General features: G+C 46.7%; 1 protein-coding gene across 1 annotated transcript in view; it reads right to left on the minus strand.

Annotated features, from left to right (window-relative positions):
• The window catches only part of CAPN9 (calpain 9), a 475,752-nt gene that overhangs the window by 85,351 nt on the left and 371,049 nt on the right, over positions 1-19,352 (minus strand). The gene's annotated exons all lie outside the window — the stretch shown is intronic.

Here is a 19,352-nt window from a genome sequence, read left to right on the forward strand (position 1 = left end):
CTGATAAGAACGTCAAGGCGGATGCACTCTCTAAAAACTTCCTGTCTTCGGACCAGGAGGAGGAGCCTCATCACATCATTGAGCCCTCCAAAATTATTACGGTTACTCCATTGGATTTGTCTCTGTTCTTCTGTGGGGTCACTCGTCTAAGTTGGCTGGCCATGCCAGACAGAAGAAAACGGCTCTCCTCATTTCCTGACATTATTGGTGGTCAACCCTGCTCAAGTATATTACTGATTTCGTCTCTGCCTGTCCCTCATGTGCCCCGAACAAAACTCTGAAACCGCTCCCGACTGGTCGGCTACTTCCTTTGACCATACCATCAGCTCCCTGGCAGCATATTCCAATGGATTTCATCATTGATCTTCCATTATCGGCCGGGCATACCATCATCTGGGTGATTGTGGATTGCTTCTTCAAGATGGCCCATTTCACTCGACTGTCTGGTCTCCAGTCTGCTCCAGTGCTTGCAAAGAAGTTTATTCTACATAATTTCTGCTTCCATGGTCTATCGCTCCATATTGTCTGAGATAGAGGCATCCAGTTTACCTTTCGTTTCGGCAGGGTCACCTGCAAACTTCTGAATGTCACTTTGGATTTCTCTTCGGCCTACCATCCTCAATGCAATAGCTAGGGTCAATCAAATCCTGACCAACTTCCTGCGGCACTTCGTCAATGCCCACCACAGTGAGTGACTGGGCCAAACTCCAGCCTTGTGCCGAATATGCAACAACCATGTAAGTGAATCATCTGCCAAAACTGTTTATTGTGGTCTACGGTCAACAGCCCAATATCCCGTTCCCTGTTTCCACTATCTCTGATATTTCTGCTGCTGAATCCCTTGTCAAGGGAGAACATCCATGTCCCTCTCCTCCTGGAGAGATTTCTTGTGGGCCTTAAAAGGTTGGGTGTAAAGGAAGCGGTACTGTAGCGCTGGCGTCTCTGCACTCTACCTACCTCCCCCAGCAGATAACACTCAGAAAAAGCATTAAAAACTTTTGCTGGGCTGTTGTATATCACTACCCGTGGCCATGAAGGAATTTGAGAAGTATAGCAGAGAAAGTAATTTTAAAATAAATCCATCTAAGTCTGAAATACTTATTATTATGGTGCCGAGTCAGGAGAAGGTGGTGCTACAAAATTAATTTCCCTTTTGGTGGCGTTCAACATCAATGCAATATTTGGGGGTACAGTTGACATCAGAGACTTCTCAATTATATCAGGCCAACTTCACCCCTCTTTTAACGCGTATTACAGTCGATCTTCAAAAATATGGGAGAGCTAGGTTGTCCTGGTTTGATAGAAGAAATGTCATCAAAATGAATATTCTCCCCAGACTGTTGTACCTATTCCAGGCAGTCCCGGTGATACTCACAGGAAATTTTTTTAAGCATCTAGATACAGTCTGTAGTAAGTTCATATAGGGACTGAAGAGACCTCGACTTGCTTGCTCACTGCTTGACAAACCGGAGGTACGGGGATGCCGAACTTGAGAAACTACCATCGGGCAGCCATAGTGATACGGGCCTTGGACTGGTTCCATGATCAGGGAGGAAAACAATGGGTCTCGATAGAGAGGTCTCTTTCACCACTGGCATTGACTTCATTACTTTGGATTCCTAAGACACATTGTAATTTGACCAAATCCCTACCTTTTCTGATACGAGATTTACGACTCTTATTTTGACACAGAGTTTCTCAAATAGCCCTGGTCCCTTGACCCCAGTGTTTGTCAATCCTGAGTTTCCCCCGGGTGTTGGAGTAGGGTTGTTTTTGGTGTGGTCTAACACACAAAAACTCTGAATGACGCACGTCTCTAGGACATTAGAAAGACAGCAATCACTGGCGGAACTGAGGGAGGAATTTCCAGAACTCCATATATCATGGTTTGCGTATTTGCAGCTACGTTCCTTTGTGTCGTCCCACCAGCTGGTTTTAATACATGAAACCGATCTGAAGCCATTGGAATCATTGATGATGCAAGAGACAAGCCCTGCACATTCAGTCTCACAGGTATACTCAATTCTTATGTCAGAGAGAGCTGAGAATAAATCATGGTTTGCCTTGGATTGGGAACGGGAGATTGTGCTAGAGTTTTCTCCTGAGAAATGGAAAAGAGCTTTTTTCTGTGCACACAGGCTTCCCCTGGCTTGTAGGGCTCAGGAAACGAATTTTAAACTTTTAGCTAGGTGGTACAGATGTCCAGCACACCTTCGTAACATATTCCCACTGACCTCTGCTGGAGATGCGAGGCATCTGAGGGTACCATGCTCCACATCTGGTGGGATTGTCCACCAATTAAAAGACTTTGGAATAAGGTCTTTGAAATATACTCAAAGGTTTCTGGTGACATCATTAAAAGTAACCCACAACTGGGCCTACTGTCAATGATTGAAGGCTCCTTTAGGAACATCAAGATAGGACTCCTAAAACATTGCATAATGACCACTCATACTATCATTCCTAGGAAGTGGCATTCTAAGACAGCCCCCAATATCGGGGATTGGATAGTTGAAATGGAGAAGCTATCCACCGTTACAACACAGTGCAAGGATACATTTTACAAAACATGGCAGGAATGGATTATGTTTCGCGAATTCCCAGAATTTCTAACACTCTCTGAGACAAATTAGCAGAGTAAGGTAGAGCAAAGAGGAGGTTAATACAAGTGGGAGAGACTTAACTCTCCTCATACTTCACCCCTCAGTTCCCCTCCCTCTGCCCTTTTTTTTCTCTTTTCCTCTTCCACCCTCTTAATCAGACCCCCCCCCCATCTCCTCATATCCCCTTTTTCCTTATTTTCTATTATCTACTCTACACTCTTTTCTTCTTTTTTCTTTTCATTTTATTTTGTTTCTCGGATGTTTATGATGAGGAATATAATACTCAAGACAGCATTATAGCAACGTTCTGGACAATCAATCTATGGTTTTTGAGTGAATTTGACTCATGAAATAGGTTATGTTTTACTTGATTGTCTTACTGTTCTATTTGACTGTTTTTGCTTTTCCTTGTCCCTGCGTGGACACTTCTTTTTTTTTTGTATGTTATATATGAAAACATCTAATATAAACTGTTTAAGAGAAAAACTTTTGCTGGGTTAAATTTCTCACCCATACACTATTCAGTCTTCTGGTGTACTTTTCATTCTTATATAGCTAGAGATGAGCGAACATGTTCGGAAAATGTTCGGTTTTTTCAAATTGGACACGAACATTGCACATTCGGATTTGTGATCGGACACCCAAGCGTTTTTACTGAAAATCGGCCGAAATTCGGACAAAGTGCGGGAAATGATCGCGTTTCCACTACCGTATTTATTAGGACTTTGGCTAGGGTAGTGGTGCTGTATGAGTGGGGGGATGTGTTTGATGAGGGTAGGGGATGGGAGTGTTCAGAGTAGCAGAGGACTGTTAATCTTTCTTTTTTTCTTAACTTAAAGTGTGCAGATTCTGGCAAGCCAATCAGGGTGCAGGAACCATCCACAACGTCCAGACACAAGAGCTTTTGTCATTGGCTGCTAAAGTCACATGTCCATCTCCATATAAAGAGCGAACATGTTGTTTTAGCACCATTTTGTCAGTGTAACAGCACAGAGAGGCTGCTCCTGACGCTGAGATTTGAGATAGTTAGTTAGGCGGTTGCTTCTAAGTCAGATCGTTTAGAAAGATAGGATCCTGTGTGGCTGTGAAATCGACCTTCCAGCAAATCAATCGTTTTTGCTATTAGTGTGGTCCAGACAGACAGCAGGCCACATCTCAGCTTGTATTTTTTTGGCGGTGAAATTCAGCTGTATCCAGAGTTCATCCACAGTAAAAAAACAATTTTTTTCTGTTACTTACGTGCTACATACAACAGGCCACATCTCAGCTTGTAATTTTTTGGCGCATATATTCTGCTGTATACAAGCTTTGTTTACAGTACAAAAATCAAATTTTTTCTGTTACTAATGTGATACAGCAGCCAACATCTCTGCTTATAATTTTCTGGCTGTGAAATTCAGCTGTATTCAGAGCTTATCCACAGTAAAAAAAAAAAAATTTCTTCTATTACTAACGTGATACAGCTGGCCACATCGCCACTTGTAATTTTTTGGTACTGATATTGTTCTCCATACAGGGGTTCACATCATAACATCTAAATTTGTTGTCTTACTACCATGCTATATAAAGAAGGCTACATTTCAGCTTTTAATTCTTTGGTGCGGATATTCTGCTCCATCACTAAATCTCAATATTAGCTGCTACTACTGTGCTACACAAACTAGGTCACATTTGAGATTTTAATTCTTTTGTGCTGATATTTTGCTCCATCAATGAGTTCACAATAGAAAATCTAAATTTTTTCTGCTATTACTGTGCTATAGAGACTACGCCATGTTTGATCTTTTAATTATTTGGTGTTGATATTCTGCTCCATCCAGGGGTTCACATTACTAAAGCTCAATATTTGCTGCAACTTACTGTGCTACACAAACTAGTCCACATTTGAGCTTTTAATTCTTTGGTGCTGATATTCTTCAACGTACAGGGTTTCACATGATAAAATCTAACGTTGTTGTCTTGCTACTGTGATACAGAAACTATGCCACATTTGATCTTTTAGATTATTTGGTGCTGACATTCTTCTCTATACAGTGGTTCACATAATTAAATCCAACTTTGTTGTCTTACTACCGTGCCACATAAAGCAGGCCACATTTCAGCTTTTAATTATTTGGTGCTAATATTCAGCTCCATGCAGGGGATGACATTACTAAATCTCAATATTTCCTGTTACTACTGTGCTACAGAAACTAGTCCACATTTCAGCTTTTAAATATTTGTTGCTGATATTCTGCTCCATCCAGGGGTTCACATTATAAAATCAAAATTTTTGCTGCTTCTACCGTGCTACATAAACCAGGCCACATCTGAGCTTGGAATTATTTTACGTGGAGATTCTGCTCTAACCAGGGCTCCACATTAAAAAGTCTAATTTTTTCTTGTACTACTGTGCTACATAAACCATGCCACATTTCAGCTTTTAATTATTTTATGCTAGTATTGTGCTCTAGCCATGAGTCCACATTTTACAATCTAAATTGGTTGTGCTAATAGCCTGGTTCAGAAACTATGCCACATTTCAGCATTTAAATATTTTGTGCTAATATTGTGCTCCATACCAGGAGTCTAAATTTCAGAATTTAAATTGGTTGTGCTAATAGCATGGTACTGAAACCAGGACACATTTCAGCATGGGACAGGGCTTGGAGCAGCATTTCTAGCTTAAACTTTGATAAGTAACACGTGGATGAGTGACAGGTGCAGGCCTGGTGCAGGCCTGGTGGTCTAAGAGCTTGGCCAAATTCAGGCAACACACATGAAGGAGACCCAACTCGGAGACCAAACATTTCCAAGAATTATGGGCAGATACGACCAAATTGGCATCAATTTTTATTTATTTATTTTACTCACTTATATAGCGCCATTAATTCCACAGCGCTTTACAGACATTATCAATTTCCCCAGAGTAGAAATAGTATAATGGGGTTCTGATACCCCTTCCACTATGGGCAACCCACCAGATGGTGACCCAACTTGGAGTCTCCACATTTCAAAAAATTGTTAGTAACATCAGTAGCAACAGCAGGCACAAAAGCCACAACAAAGGCTTCACAGAGTGAAATAACGAGAGATCAATTCAGCACACAAAAGACTACACCTTCGCCTAGTCTGCCCAGTCTGCGACTGGGGTGCAAAAGTCTTGTTTATCTTGATGAAAGTTAGGCGGTCTACACTACACTCTGCTGGTGCATGGTCTGGCCTAAAAAAAATGTATGAAACAACTCACAGAAATTGCTTCTGCCATTTACACTGCTGCTAATGTTTTTGTGTTGATGACTCAACGTTCCTGGGGTTGGAAGTCTATAACTGCGATGCACACTGTGTGCCTCACTGCTGTATTGGGGAAAATCACTCTCAAGCTTGTCTTCAGGCATGTTTTGATATGCCAGCATGGGTATGTCCCTTTCCATGGGGAAAGCATCTTGCAAAATTTACTCTTTTACCGTGGATAGAACAGAGTGGCAACCCAGTAGTTAGCACTATTTCTAATCCTAACAATACGGGCAACAACCATGTTGCAGATAGTGTAGCAAGAAGGCTCTCATGGGTCAGTCCCTTCCATGAAGTCCAAGTCCATAGTGTGTTGTTGGCAGGATAACACTCAAACTTGCTTCCTCCATTCCCTCCTGCCAACCACAGACAACAAAGAGGGGATCATTATCCTCTTCATCTCCTTACTGTTACGTGGCCATCACTTCTTCCTCTTTGTTCTCCTCTATTTGTTCCTTGGCTCCTGCACCTTCACTAACAGTTTGTCTGGTACCATGACCCCCCGTGATCACTGTAATCCACAGTCACATGGCACCCGCCTGTGCGACGACAGTCGAGAACTTGGAGACATTGTTATCCCTTCCGCATCTTCCTCTGCTTCCTCTTCTCCCGCAGTGTGCTCCAACATGTAGATGACCTGAATAGTGATGCTGATGATGGTATCGTCAGTGCTAACCATCTTAGTAGCCATTTCAAAAATGTGCAGAAGGGTGCAGAGGTCTTTCGTCTGTGTCCACTCCGCAAGTGTGATTTGCACCACGTACGTACTGCGTTGGCCCAGGCTATGCAAAATTACATAATGCACCAGGGCTCATCGTTGCTGCCACAGTCGCTGCAACGTGTGTAGAGTTCAATTACACCATATCGGCACATGGCATATCAACCGGTTAACTGGTAGACCGAAAGTTCTCTATTGCAATACAAGTCGATGACCCACGTGTTGCGAATGGTGGAAGTAAGCACAGAGCGACTGTGGTTTCTGCAGCAGTGCATCCAGGCTGGGATAGTGGCAGAGAAATTGCTGCACCACCAGGTTGAGGATGTGAGCCATGCAAGGCATGTGTGGGAAGGTTGCCCTGGCATAGGGCTGCCATTAGGTTCACACAGTTATCGCATATGGCCTTCCCTGGCTCCAGGTTCAGCGGAGACAGCCATTGATCAAACTCGGCCTGGATAGCTGTCCACAATTCTTGAGCTGTGTTACTGTGATCTCCAAGGCATATTAATTTAAACACTGCTTGATTGCGGTGAGCCCTGGCTGCACAGTACGGAGGGGGGGGGGAGATTCTCTCTGCACTGTTGGAACGTGTGTCTCATTAAGGCAAAGGTTGAGAGCACAGGTGGAGGCCCTAGAGAAGGTGGAGGAGGCAGAAGCAGTGGAGGAAGTGTTAGATACAGAGGTTTGTCCCACAAGCCTTGGGGATTCCAAGACTTGGTTTCTAGTGGTTTAGCTCTCCATCCCCTCGTGTGTAGTAGTTTAGTTCTCCAACCCAAGGTGTTTAGTAATTTCGTTCTCCAACACCTATGTTGTCTAGTAGTTTAGTTCTCCAACTTCTGGTGGGTAGTGGTTTAGTTCTCCATTCCCAAGTGCCCTGCAAGCCTTGGGGATTCCAAGACTTGTGGAGAAGCCCATTCCCTGCCTGCCCCCACAGCCACCAGAGTCACCCAGTGCCTAGTTAGCAATATGTAATGCCCCTGGCAAGGCTTGCTTGTCCAGGTGTCAGTGGTGAAATGCACCCTGTCAGACATAGATATTTTAAAGGAACGGGTGATGTTGTCTGCAACATGCTGGTGTAGTGCAGGCACATCTTTCTTAGAGAAGTAATGGCAACTGGGCAAATGGTACTGGAGGACTGCGACGGCCATTGGCTTTTGGAAATTGTCTCTATCCACCAGGCAGAAAGGTAGCATTTCCGTGGCCAACAGATTGTAGATGGTGAAGTTCAAGCTCTTTGCTTTGGCTTGTGTAGGATGAAACAATATTTTACGTGACCACAACTGCAGGACCGAGGGCTGGCTGCTATGCTGAGAGAGTGTGGAATAGGGTGAACATGGCAAACTGCTGGACTGTGAGAGAGGTCCAGGCGGAGATGTTATAATGGATTGAGAAAGATGTGGTGTGCTCTATGTCTGATATCGGTCAAAAACATCAGGCATGTCTACTTCCATAACAGCTGATGGGCTCTCACTCACCACGACTGTAGCAGGTAAACAAGTGAAGGTTCTGCTGCTGGAGACCTGTCTGAGTACACTTACCACAGTCACGAAGAAGGAAGAAACAGCAGATGCGGTTGATGGGGCGGCCGGTGGTTGGCGAGGCCCGCTAGTCCGCATTTTAGTGCAGTGAGATTCCTAGTCTAACACATGTTGATCGCACATGTGCCGGTTCATGCATGTAGTAGTCAAATTATTGCAATTATTGCCTTTACTCAGTCATTTTTAACAAAGTTGGCAGATAATATGAGTTGTGTCATCCTTTGCGGTCTCCAAAAAGACCCAGCTAGGCAACCCTTGCCGCCCAAGAACTGCAGACCCGCGACCGCTGCTGGCCACAGCCACAATTGTGGCTGTGGATGCAGTGCTTATTGTGGTTGCATCACTCAGTGTCTGTGCGGGAAGCCGCAACGTAACCTCCTCATGTTCCTATTCCACCACCTCATCTGCTGAGCTACTCAGCTGCGGGCATCTGGGTTCACATCAAGTGGGATTTACAACCTCATCATCATCCTATCTGTTCTCCCACTTCTCTCCCTGAGAGTCACCCTCCTCCTCTTCCTGCCCTGACTGCACAGTACAGTCCACGTGCAACTCCGGTATCTGAGTCTCATCAGTATCACCGAATTCATCATCTTTCCACCATCTTATTCAACCCCAACTGACATATCCATCAAAGTCAATGGTGGTCCTCTCTCCTCGAGCTTGATTCTCATCTCTCATTCAAACCTGAGATCCAAGCCATTTCCACTTCCTGCCGACTCCAACTCCAAAATATCTCCCGGATCCGCACATTCCTCAACTATGCATCTGCAAAAACAGTAGTGCATGCCCTCATCATCTCCCGCCTTGACTACTGCAACCTCCTGCTCTGTGACCTCCCTTCCGTCCTAAACTCTGCTGGCCAACTAATCCAGCTGTCACACCGCTATTCCCTGGCTTTTCCCCTCTGCTAATTTCCTGCACTGGCTCCCTGTTGCCCAGAGACTCTAGTTGAAAACCCTAACTTTGGCATACAATGCTATCCAAAACCTGTCTTTTTCAAACATCTGTGACCAAGTCTCCCAGTATTTACCTGCGCACAACCTCCGATCCTCACAAGATCTCCTTCTCTACTTTCCTCTTATCTCCTCTTCCCGCAATCACATAGAAGATTTGTCCTGTGCATCTCCCCTACTCTGGAACTCTCTACCCCAATATCTCAGACTCTTGCCTACCGTGGAAACCTTCAAGAGGAACCTGAAGACCCACCTCTTCCGACAAGCGTACTACCTGCAGTAACCCTTGCTCCACCATACCACTGTACGACCAGCTGTACCCTCACCTACTGTAAACTCACTCATCCCTTGTAGATTGTTTGTGAGCCCTCGAGGGCAGGGTCCTCTCTCCTCCTGTACCAGTCGGTGACCCCTTTTCACATGTAAAGCATCATGGAATAAATGGCACTATAATAATTATACTATTTGTACTGTGGGCCAGTTGATGCCACTTTTCCTGGTGTCTGCCCTAAATTTGAGCTGTTTTGGCAGCTTTTGGTCCCCTTTGAAGGTGTTTTCTATGCGTTTGGTTTTGCCTCCCATTGAATGCAATGGGATTTGGATATGTTCAACGAACTGTTCGACGAATTGTTTGGAGAACATTGGGAAGTTTATTGATCTGAAACTAAATCGAACCTTGAGAGGTTCGCTCATCTCTCTATATATAAACCTAAAAAAAATTGATCAAAAATTTATCGTTATTAAATTGCTCACCCATACAGTAGAACTTGTTCTAGGGTACATTTCGGTTGAATAGAAAACAAAAAAAAAACCTTTCAAATTTTTTTCTGGATTCAATTAGTCATCCATACAGTTTTTCGTGCTTTGTGTTGAATTACAGTGGGGTAAAGTATCTAAAAACCACTTGTCCTAGAACAGTTAACAAAATATGTTTTTTCTAAAAATTGACTTGTGACATACTCTAAAACTTGGTTTGTTTGAAATTTTGTTAATTTAAAAAAAAAAAAATTGGGCTGATACAGGTGTAGAATGTTGGTTGTTCAAAAATTGACTATTGTCGCATATACTGTTGAACTTTGTTTATGTGAAATTTCATTGATTTGAAACAAAACAAAAATATTGTCCTGCTACAGGTGTACAAATTTGGTTCCTCGGTACTCGGTCCTCTGCCGCCACCATTTCTCCTGTTGTGGCGTCTCTGTCTTCTACCAGCACCTAGAGTCATGAACATCAGCCGTGCCCTTACCAACAATGGTTACTGGGATTGTCAACTGAAAGACCTGCATGTGGACAAGCGCTTGTGGCCAGGGACGCTTCATTACCTTGATAGCACACTGGATGAACATTGTGGAGGCTGGGACCGAGTCCCACCCTGCCACAGCACATATGCTCTTGACGCAGAGGATTGCTGGCCCTACTTCTATCAGGGTTTCCTCCACCTCCTACACCAGTTACTGCACCCCATCCTGGTCCTCCTCATCCTCCATCTCCGATGTGCTATATCAGAGCACGTAGTCCACATCAGCCGGAAGCTCTGCAGCACTGCCTCAGCGAAGCAGCAATAGGCTCTGCTGAAGCTAATTTGTCTAGGAGATAAACCGCACACTATGGCAGAGCTACATAAAGGAATAACAGACCAGACAGATCTGTGTTTTTTGCCGCTGAACCTCTAACAGGCATGGTCGTGTGTGATAATGGGCGTAACCTGGTGGCAGCTGTGAAGCTTGGCAAGCTCACACACATACCATGCTTGGCACATGTACTCAATTTGGTAGTTCAGAGTTTTCTGAAAACCTATGCAGATTTGTCAGTGCTTATGGTCAAGGTACGCAGCGTTAGCGCCCGTTTACGCAAGTTGACTAGAGCTTCCACCGCTCTTGCAGTGCTGTAGCAGCACATGCAAGTGCCAGCTCACCGACTGGTGTGCAACGTGACCACACACTGAAACTCCACATTGCACATGCTGGCAAGGTTATGTGAGCATCAGAGGTCAGTTGTGGAATATCAGCTCCAACACACCCATCGGTATTTCAGTCAGCCTCCACACAACTCAATAGTGGACATTTATATCTGACATTTATGTGGTACTCCAAGACATTGAGGACTCCACAAAGATGGTGAGTGGGGATTTTGCCATCTTCAGTGCAATGATCCCGCTTCTGTACCTACTTAGACAATCACTGCTGACAATTAAACATGAAGCTTTGCATGTGGACCAGGTGGAGACGGAGAAAGACACGAGACAGGGAGATACTGCCCAGCCCAATGAGGAGGTGGATGATAAGGAGGAGGAACAGGAGCTAGTTGAAAAGAGGCTAGTACCCACACAAGTTTCATCCCGTCTCTCCTACGTGGATGGACTGACCAGGTTTTTTTTTTTTCACAAGGAAGGAAAAGTTTTAAAAGATGGTCAAGCAATACCTGGCTGACTAAACCAGCCTAATCTCTAATTCCTCTGCGACTTTTAGCTATTGAGTTTTAAAGCTTAAAATGATTAAAAGAAAAGAAATGCGCTGCAAACCACTCATAAAATACAAAAAGAGTGATTCCTACCTGTCTTAGAGAAAATGGTAGTCCAAATGAAGCACTTCAGATATATGCATGCGGCTTCCAGGGGTCCTTTGAAGAAGTCACAACTGCAACTAGAGGTGATGGACAAGTGCCAGAGTTTGTAGAACAAGCCGTGAGTATTGCAGAAAACGGGTTCAGACGGCGTGTTAACGCCGGAGATAGAGGGCTGCAGAGACTCTCAGAGACTCGGGCTTTCAGGTACATGCAGCCGTTGCACTAGGTGGATACAGGGATGAAGATCATGGGTGAGAAGAACTGGGATTCCTGGCGAAGGAGGCCGTGACCTCGGAAACGCGTCGGATAAGCGCTGGACTGTTTTTCCCTCAGTGGAATCCCCCAGCTGTTGTGACGTCACACAGATACTAAGCACTCACATCCTTGATTATCAGCTGTCCTGCAGGTGTGACCGGCTGGTACACCTATCAGGCTGTCTGCTGTTCTTCTCACCCATGATCTTCATCCCTGTATCCACCCAGTGCAACGGCTGAATGTACCTGAAAGCCCGAGTCTCAGAGTCTCTGCAGCCCTCTATCTCCGGCGTTAACACGCTGTCTGAACCCATATTCTGCAATACTCACGGCTTGTTCTACAGACTCCGGCACTTGTCCATCACCTCTAGTTGCAGTTGTGACTTCTTCGAAGGACCCCTGGAAGCCGCACGCGTATATCTGAAGTGCTTCATTTGGACTACCATTTTCTCGGAGACAGGTAGGAATCACTCTTTTTATATTTTATGAGTGGTTTGCAGCGCATCTCTTTTCTTTTAATCATTTCATTATTATTTGCACCAGGGCATACGGTGCTTTGAGATTGCGGCTCTTTGCCTATCTGATCTTACTATAGCAGCAGCGCTACTTCAGTTTTTTATATTTTACTTTATGGTTTCAAAACTTGACACCTGGCTTGAGCTGTCCCTCTATGCCTTGGAAGTGTTGTGCTGCCCTGCCACTAGCATCTTGTCTGAGCAGATTTTTAGTGCCACAGAGGGGGTCATAACAGACAGGCACTTTCACTTGTCAACAGAAAGTGTTGACAGGCTTGCTCTGATAACAATTAACAAAGCATGCCTTAAACCCGACTTTTACACACCACCAGAGTGCAGCAGGCAGGATCTGCACCAGAGTGCAGCAGGCAGGATCTGCACCAGAGTGCAGCAGGCAGGATCTGCACCAGAGTGCAGCAGGCAGGATCTGCACCAGAGTGCAGCAGGCAGGATCTGCACCAGAGTGCAGCAGGCAGGATCTGCACCAGAGTGCAGCAGGGACTGGTACGCAACCTTACACAACTTAGACTACAGAACAGGAAGGTTGCTCATGCACCTCCCTAGTGGGGAGGAAGCAATATATACATTATGTCCCTCAGCCATTGGAAATAGCAAGTGCACGCGCTGACCCTTTAAGAGGGCGGGAGCACACACGCACGTGCCCTAAGGACTTGGCTGGAGGCCCTGCTGGAAGCAGGCAGAGCATGGGGAAGGGAAGCAACGACCGCAGCGCAGGTGAATGAAGTAACACGCCGGAGACCCTGCCTGTCAGAGCAGGGATCGGGTGTGGTGCTAACGGTACCGCCCCCCTTTATGCCCCCTCCTCTTCAGGCCATCGAGGAAGTTCCGGAGGAGAATCGGAGCGTGAATGTTCTCCTTAGGCTCCCAGGATCTCTCTTCGGGACCAAATCCCTTCCAGTCGACAAGGAAGGTGGTCTTGCCTCTCACCTTCTTCATGGCCAATATGTTCTCCACCTCAAAAACATCATCTGAGGCGGATGGCACGGGCGTGGTACTGGGATCCTTGAAGAAGGGGCTCAGGTTGACCGGCTTCAGCAGAGATATATGGAAAGAATTCGGAATCCGTAATGAAGGAGGCAACTTCAGTTTATAGGAGACCTCGTTGATCCACTTCAGAACTTCGAAAGGCCCGATAAAATGAGGACCCAACTTGTAAGAGGGAACCTTCAGCCGGACGTGCCTGGACGAGAGCCATACTTTGTCGCCAGGACGGAAGCACGGAGGGTCCAGGCGCCCCTTGTCTGCATATCTCTTCATACGGGAAGAGGAAGCTTCTAGAGTGGCTTTGGTGTCCTCCCACAACTTTACAAAATCCTTGGAGAGGACATCTGCTGCAGGAACATCAGAAGGAACAGTCACCGGGAGGGGAACCTCGGGTTGCTGACCGAGCACAATGTAGAAAGGAGACTCTCCCGAGGCTTCAAAAATGTGATTGTTGTACGAGATCTCAGCCCAGGGAAGTAATTTCACCCAATCATTGTGGTGGGCATTGACGACGTGGGCAACTGCCCAGGACCTGGTTGACACGCTCCACTTATCCATTGGACTGAGGGTAATAGGCCAAGGAGAAGTCCAAGACGATATCCGGATGTTTACAGAGAGCTCGCCAGAATCTGGAAGTGAACTGCGGACACAATGTGAAGAGGAAATCCGTACAGGCGGAAAATATGTTTGATGAAGCTGTCAGCCAGTTCAGGAGCAGACGGAAGAGCAGACGGGGTAAAATGCGCCATTTTGGAGAAGCGATCCACGACTACCCAGATGACGGTGCAACCCTCGGATACTGGCAAATCTGTAATGAAGTCCATTGCTATGTGCTGCCATGGACCAGATGGTACAGGTAACGGCTGGAGAGAACCGGTGGGAAGTCGTCTGGGGTCTTTATTTCTGGCACAAATTGGACAGGCAGTCACTTAAGCATAGATCTCACTCCTCATGGATGGCCACCAGTAGTGGCGAGAAATCAATAGTACCGTCTTCCTTTGTCCCGCGTGACCAGCCACCTTGGACGAGTGGCCCCAAGACAAAACTCGCTCCTTCTCGGACTCAGCCACAAGGGTTTTTCCTGGGGAAATTCGCGACAGGCTGACTGGAGCGACAGTAACCATCTTGGACAGTTCGATGGTAAATTGAGGATATCCTCTTAGTCCCCGGACAGAAATGAGCGAGAGAGGGCATCAGCTCTGACATTCTTGTCATCGGACCTGAAATGTAATAAAAATTTAAAGCGGGCAAAAACAAAGACCACCTGGCCTGGCGTGGATTAAGTCTCTGGGCGGACTGGAGGTACGCCAGTTTCTTATGGTCTGTGTAGATGACCACTGGATAGACTGCGCCCTCCAGCAGGTATCGCCACTCTTCCAAAGCCATCTTAATGGCGAGTAACTCCCGGTCACCGATGGAGTAGTTACAATCTGGAGTGGAGTAGGCCTTAGAGAAGAAACTGCAGGACACTCGGCGACCTGAGGAAGATTTCTGAGTGAGCACAGCTCCAGCCCCTAAGGAGGATGCGTCCACCTCTAGGAAGAACTGTTCGTTCAAATCGGGACGATGCAGAACGGGAGTGGTGGAGAAGGACCGTTTAAGAGAGCGGAAGGCTTTTTCAGCCTCAGAGGACCAGTTCTTGGATCAGCTCCATTTCGGGTCATGGCAGAGATAGGAGCGGTCAGAGTGGAGAAGTGAGGAATGAATTATCGATAATAGTTAGCAAAGCCAAGGAATTTCTGTATTGCTTTGACTCCAACGGGCAGCAGCCATTTAAGGATGGAAGAGACTTTCTCAGGATCCATCTCGAGTCCGGTATCTGAGATAATGTAACCCAAGAAGGGAAGGGTGGACTGTTCAAAAGCGCATTTCTCATACTTGGCGTAGAGTAGATTCTCCCTAAGACACTGAAGAACTTGCCGAACTACTAGTCTGTGGGAGGCCAGATCCGGGGAAAATACCAAAATATCGTCCAGATACACAACAACGCAGAAATAAAGCAGGTCTGGAAAGATATCATTAACGAACTCTTGAAAAACTGCCAGTGCACTACTGAGACCGAAGGGCATCACTCGGTATTCATAATGTCCGTCCCTTGTGTTGAAGGCCGTCTTCCACTCGTCTCCCCGGCGAATGTGGATTAGATTGTAGGCGCCTCTTACATCTAATTTGGTGAAGATCCTGGCACCCCTTAATCGGTTAAACAACTAAGGTATCAGTGGGATAGGGTATTTATTTTTCACTGTGATCTGGTTGAGACCCCGATAATCTATACAGGATGGGTCTTTCTTTTTAACAAAGAAAAACCCGGCCCCAGCAGGAGAGGAGGACTTCTGAATGAACCCCCTGGCCAAATTCTCCTGAATGTAGTCCGACATTGCTTGAGTCTCAGCTGGGAACAGAGGGTAAATTCGGCATCTAGGGGTTGTAGATCCGGGAATCAATTCGATAGGGCAGTCATATGGCTTGTGAGGCGGCAAAGTCTCTGCTTCCTTTTTGTCGAATACATCGGCAAAGGACCAATAGGCAGGCGGCAAACCGGGCAGTGATGCTGGAGAAGACGGGGCCTTAGCCGGACGTACTGGAGCCAGACAATTCTCATGACGGGAATGTCCCCAGCGGAGCACCTCTCCAGTCCTCCAGTCCAACACAGGTTCGTTCTGTCGTAGCCATGGTAGGCCTAAGAGAAAGGCGTGAGATATGTGGGAAAGAACATAGAAGACTATCTTCTCAGTATGAAGCATCCCAATACGGACCTCAAGCGGCTGAGTAGCCAAACGAACCATCACACGAAGAGTTCTTCCATCGACAGATGTTATAGCCAGAGGGTTTTGGAGAGGACGAACTGGGATATGGAAGCAATCCACTACAGCCTGGAGGATAAAATTTCCTTCTGCCTCAGAATCCAAATACGCTGTCTCAATAAACTGGGATTCACCGGTTGTCACGGCCACAGTAAGAGTCAGGGGTAGAGAGGTGTCTTTTACGTCTAGGGAGGCCTCTCCTACCGACCCTAGATGCTGGAGTTTTCCGGCTTCACCAGACAGGTGCGAATGAAGAAGCCCATGTCTCCACAATACAGGCACTGGCCTTTAGCACGGCAATCCCTCTGTTGCTGACTGGTGAGGGCAAAACGGTCGACCTGCATGAGTTCCGGTGCGGCCTCGACAGGGGAGGGCGGAGGAACAAGCGGTCTTTGAAAGGACGGAGCCTCTTTCACGTGCCAACTCACGGGCACGCTCTTGGAAACGGAAGTCTATACGGATGGCGAGGGAGATCAGGTCGTTGAAGGTAGTTGGTAGGTCTCGACTAGCTAGCTCATCCTTAATGTTTCTGGAAAGCCCCTCCCAGAATGTTACCACCAAAGCTTCATTATTCCATCCGAGTTCAGACACCAGAGTACAGAAGCGTACTGCATATTGTCCTACAGATGAGTTGGACTGATGTAAACAGAGAAGAGCAGAGATGATCGGGTCCTCTCTCTCCTATAATGGGTTAAACCACGCCAGGGCCTCATCTCCAAGGTGCGACATAAGGAATGCTACCTTTGCTCGGTCCGACGAGAAGTGATGAGGAAGAAGTTCAAAATGTATCCGGCCCGGCACTGATTGATGAACCCGCAGCAGAGCTTCAGATTGCCGTCAAAGCGTGGTGGAGCTGCAAGTTGGGGACCTGAAGCTCGAACTAAGCAAACAGACTGAGAAGTTTCCGGAGAAGACACGGCTGCTTGAACATGAGGAAACTCTGTAGAGATGTTTAAGGCCTCCAACTGCATCCACAACTTCTCCTGCATGCTTTTCTGTCAGCAGAGCTCTTGGTACATGGTCTGAACAGGCGGGATCCGGGATCCAGCGGGGTCCATGGCCTGGGCAAACTGTCACTGACGTGGTTTGTGGAACCACTGTGCCATGGACCGCAGAGAGACTGGAGGGGCGTGATTAAGCGAGCACCGGACTGTTCACTAGAGCCTCTGATGGTGAGGTTAGACTTGGCTCCCGATGAACGCTAGGTGCCACTCCAGGACAGACCAATGGACGTGCAGCAGCTGGACTCAGTAGGACAGACTGGATGGTGCAGCAGGCAGAGTTTGTATCAGAGTGCAGCAGGCAGTGTTTGTAACAGAGTGCAGCGGGCAGGCTCTGCACCAGAGTGCAGCAGGCAGGCTCTGCACCAGAGTGCAGCAGGCAGGCTCTGCACCAGAGTGCAGCAGGCAGAATCTGCACCAGAGTGCAGCAGGCAGAATCTGCACCAGAGTGCAGCAGGCAGAATCTGCACCAGAGTGCAGCACGCAGAATCTGCACAAGAGTGCAGCAGGCAGGCAGGCTCTGCACAAGAGTGCAGCAAGGACTGGTACCCAACCTGATACAACTTAGACTATGGAACAGGAAGGTTGCTCAGGCACCTCCCCAGTGGGGAGGAAGCAATATATACGTAATGTCCCACAGCCATTGGCTGGGGAGGTAATAGCAAGTGCATGCGCTGACCCTTTCAGAGGGCGGGAGCGCGCGCACGCGTACCCTAAGGACTTGGCTGGAGGCCTTGCTGGAAGCAGGCAGAGCATGGGGAAGGGAAGCACCGACCGCAGCGCGAGTGAGTGAAGTGACACGCCGGAGACCCTGCCTGTCAGAGCAGGGATCCGACGTGGTGCTAACAGGCAGTACAGTTGGTGCCTTCAAGGCTGTATGGATGACCATATTTTTAATTGTAGGCAGGATTTGCACTTCGTGCATAGCTTTTATGAGCCTAGGAATACCACTACATGAAAATCTAAACAGAATGTGTATGAGGCCCTCCTTTATGTCTAATACAGGGTTTGTCCGAGTCCCTCTGAGTCCCTAATTTTTGGCAGTTCTTGCTTCCTTCATAGATTACACTGAAATTTCTTTTTTTTTAAATAAAAAATTCAGTTTTGGTTTACTTAAATTATAGTTTTTTGTTAAATCCTTTTAAAATTTTGCCTTATATTCAAGTCATTATACAGGAAAAAATGTTTAACATTTTTTTTCCTGTAAACTGCAATTTCTCGTTGATTTGGAATGTTTTGTCAGTCCCTAAAGTGGAGTTAAGGTGTGACACCATTGTTCTCAGCAGCGATCAGAGTCAGAGATGCTTTCAGGCGCCTCCATCATGCTGTTCTTCAATTCAGCACTTTTCCCATCCATTTGAACATTTTCCCTTGCTCCCCAGACCTCCTTGTAGGGTCTGTCAGAAAAATGCTCTGATTTCCCATTAACTCCCTTTATTACTGTTTGCTTGTTACTCGAAACAAGCACCTGAACATTAGAAATTGCTCGGTAAGAGTAACGAGCATCTGAGCATTTTAGCGCTCGCTTATCTCTACAAGCCTCTTTATTTTAACCCCTTTCCAACCCTTGCCGTATTAGTACGCACATTTGCGTACCCCCCCGTTCAGTGAGGGCTGCTGCGCTGAGCCCTCACTGAACCGAGCACATGTCAGCTGATTCTTACAGCTGACATGTGCCCGCAACAGCCGCGGGTGGAATCGCGATCTACCCGCGGCTGTTAACATGTTAAATGCCGCTGTCAATCTCCGACAGCGGCATTTAACGCGCGCTTCCGGGTTGCGCGTCATAAGCCCCGCCCATCGGCGACCCCGTCACGTGATCGCGGGTCACCGATGGGTGGGCATGACAACCCAGGGTCTGCAGCAGACGCCTGTGGTTGTCATGATCTCGTCGCTATGAGCGCCACCTAGTGGTCGGCGCTCATAGCACAGGACCATTTCTGCTGCATGCAGGGGATCTGCTCGTCCCCTGTATGTAGCAGAGACGATCAGACAACTGCTGCTTCTAGTCTCCTATGGAGACTATTGAAGCATGCAGTAAGAGAAAAAAAAATGTTTTTAAAAATATAAAAAAAATAAAAAAATATAAAAGTTTAAATCACCCCCCTTTCGCCCCATTC

The sequence above is a fragment of the Phyllobates terribilis genome, unplaced genomic scaffold (assembly GCF_046119375.1).
Source record: "Phyllobates terribilis strain yellow unplaced genomic scaffold, ASM4611937v1 Scaffold_3__8_contigs__length_932513732, whole genome shotgun sequence".
NCBI classification, from domain to species: domain Eukaryota; kingdom Metazoa; phylum Chordata; class Amphibia; order Anura; family Dendrobatidae; genus Phyllobates; species Phyllobates terribilis.